We start from the raw sequence: 3,406 nt of genomic DNA, 5'->3' as shown, positions 1-3,406 counted from the left end.
ATATGTAGGCAGGGATCAAAATAAACCGCAGTGTCTATATCCCATGTCTTCTTGGATAAACTGCGATATTCTGAGTCTGGAAATGAAGCTATACTGTAACATATGGAAGATTCTTCCAGTATACTAAAATCATTGGGGTGTGGGCTGCTTGTGGTTAGGACACATTCAGGTCTCCTCCTCAGGAATCACTGCTAACTGCTGCTTCGCCTTCCTTGATTTTCTCTTCCTGCCCTTTCATTTTGCTGAAAATATACCCTGGCTCACCTCACCACCTTTCACTGTGCGTTATTAAGACCCCTGTCTTGAGAAACACTTGGACAGGCTTCTTTTTAGTATCATTACTGGTGAAGAAAGATAGAGTAGGAGCCCAAAAGTGGAGCTGTGATAGTGAACATTCTCATAGAACAGCAAAAAGTAGAGGATATATATGTTGTGCCTCCTTTTTCAGACTGAAAAAAAGGTTAGTTTTCTTCCAACATATTGTGAATCCCATAGATGTGCTTATTTTTGTTTTTACATTTTAGAAGGTACAGCTTCTGATTTACAAAAACAATAATAAGAAAGATGGAGAATGAGTCCATAGGAGCTCTTCTTTCCCAGGGTTTATTAGAGGTAAAAATCACATGGAGACTTGCTTCTTGGATCATGATGCTTGGTGAATTCCTGAGCAGAAAAATGACATGGGAAAACTGGACAGTTGTCAGTGAATTTGTTTCTGTGAAATTTTCAGCCTTGTCCTCTGAGCTCCAAGCTCTACTCTTTCTCCTTTTTTGGACTATTTACCAGCACCGTAGTGGGCAATGTTCTTATCATCCTGCTCTGCTCTACAAAGTCTTACCTGCTTCTTCCCCAGGAATTTTTTACCACCTGGACGTAGGTTTTAACTTGATCATTGTGCCCTAGATGCAGTGACTCTGATCATCCAAGACACAACCATCTCCTTCCGTGGCTGTACCACTCAGATGTATTTCTTCTTCTTCTTTGGGGCTGCTGAGTGCTGCCACCTGGCCACAATGACATATGACTGCTGTGTGGCCAACTGTGACCCTTTGCGTTACCCAGTCATTATGAACTGAAGAGCCTGTGCCCAGCTAGCAGGTGCATCTTGGTTCTCAGAGATTCCTGTGGCCCTGTGCAAACCACATGGATTTTCAACTTCCCTTTTTGTGACCCCAACAGAGTGAACCACTTTTTCTGTGACAGCCCCCCTGTCATTGCACTGGTCTATGCTGCTACCTCTCTGTTTGAACTGGAGGCTCTGACAGCCACTGTCTTATTTATCCTCTTCCCTTTCTTGCTGATTCTAGGGTCCTATGTCCACATCCTCTCTACTATCTTCAGGATGCCCTCAGCTGAGGGGAAACCTAAGGCCTTTTCCACCTATTCCTCCCACCTCCTTGTTGTCTCCCTCTTCTACAGCACTGCCATCCTCACGTACTTCAATCCACCACCTCTCCTGAGATAGCCTAACACTATCAGGAACACTTGTCCCAAAGTTTTAAGTGATGCTTATATTTGATGGATAACTTAATGGAAGGTCAGCCGCAAGAGTTTGCTGGTTTCTGATACCTTCATCTGGCTAATAACTACAGGTTTGTAAAGATTCCATTTAGGAAACATATTACCCAGGAACACCTTCCTTTGTGACCCACACATGTTTCCCATTCCCCACTCTCACTCACTCCCAATACATATAGATATATATCTATATCTATATCTATATCTATATCTATATATGTATATACATATACATATATATATATGTTTGTGAAATCCTTTCACAAACATCTAGAAACCAGATACACTAGATATGTATATATCTATACATGATATATACATATACATATATATATGTTTGTGAAATCCTTTCACAAACATCTAGAAACATCTATATATCTATACATGTATATATCTATACATCTAGAAACATCTATATATCTATACATGTATATATCTATATATGAAACCAGATACACTAGATATGTATACATCTATACATGATATATACATATACATATATATATATATGTTTGTGAAATCCTTTCACAAACATCTAGAAACATCTATATATCTATACATGTATATATCTATACATCTAGAAACATCTATATATCTATACATGTATATATCTATATATGAAACCAGATACACTAGATATGTATATATCTATATATGTATATACATATACATATATATATATATATGTTTGTGAAATCCTTTCACAAACATCTAGAAACCAGATACACTAGTGTACTTTCAGCACCGTGTACTTACTTTTATCATTGCTGATAACATAACATTGAAACTATTTCTTTCCCTGTGACAGTAAGATGTTCAAGGGCAAGGACTGCACCTGACTCAACTTTTTTTCATAGCATATAGAAAAAGCTGGGACAGAAGAAGTTACAACACACGTTCTTTTGAGGTGACTTCACCTGAGCCAGAATACCGGAAGACAGAGAGACCAATCTGAGTCAGGATGAGTGTGACTTGTGACCTGTCAGATGTAGGAGCTCTCACCAACTCTGGCACAATAGTAGAAGAATACACCCCTGGACTTTCCTGATTTGTTTTTAAAACCATATTATTCTCTAATGCAAATGTGGGGGAGAAAATGTTCCTCTAGGTGACCATGAGCCTGCCCCCAGAGTCAGGAAGCTCCTCAAAGGGACTCGTGTGTGCTGCCAACCTTTCTCTCTCATTATTCTGCCTTTTTCAAGAGATTGAATGTCAACTTTAAGTTCATTTCTCTAATAATGACATGTATGACGAATGAAACAAGATGATCAGTACATGGAGCCATGCATTGTCTCATCTGACATTTCTTTTAGGAAGAAGATTCTGAGGGAGTCCATCGGAATCAAGAGAAAATACTAAATTTCAGTTCTGATTCCAAAATCTTTTGTGCTCAAAATCACGTACTCCCTATCCTCCATACCGACTTACTGTCTTCCAAGCCCAGCTCAGCAAGGCATATACATCCCCACATGGAGAATCAATACGGACTCCATGGAAGTTCTACTTATGCCCTCTCTATGTGGGGACCATGATTTTTTTCACAAGGAATTTGACATTGTAGTTGTTTGTTAAAGTAGATCCACTGTGGAAAACACCTTGGCTAGATCTATCAGAGAGAGATTTACCCCTAAGGATCTGATTGTACCAAATTAGTTGAATTTATAGGCCAAATTCTAGTTCATCCCAATATATATGCCAGGTTATTACCTTTGTCACATTGTGCCTTCTCTTTTGATACCTTTATTTTTTTTAATCTTTTTTTTTTTAAGATTTTATTTTATTCATGAGAGACACACAGAGAGAGAGAGAGAGGAGGAGAGACATAGGCAGAGGGAGAAGCAGGCTCCATGCAAGGAGCTCAATGTGGGATTCAATCCCTGGCCTTCAG

General features: G+C 39.0%; 1 pseudogene; it reads left to right on the top strand.

The window, feature by feature from the left end:
- Nucleotides 1-643: 643 nt before the first annotated feature.
- LOC112927023 (olfactory receptor 10A4-like) lies at nucleotides 644-1,465 on the top strand (annotated as a pseudogene).
- The last annotated feature ends 1,941 nt before the right edge of the window (nucleotides 1,466-3,406 follow it).

Source organism: Vulpes vulpes, chromosome 11 (assembly GCF_048418805.1).
Source record: "Vulpes vulpes isolate BD-2025 chromosome 11, VulVul3, whole genome shotgun sequence".
NCBI lineage: Eukaryota > Metazoa > Chordata > Mammalia > Carnivora > Canidae > Vulpes > Vulpes vulpes.
This window is presented reverse-complemented; position numbering and strand designations above follow the sequence as displayed.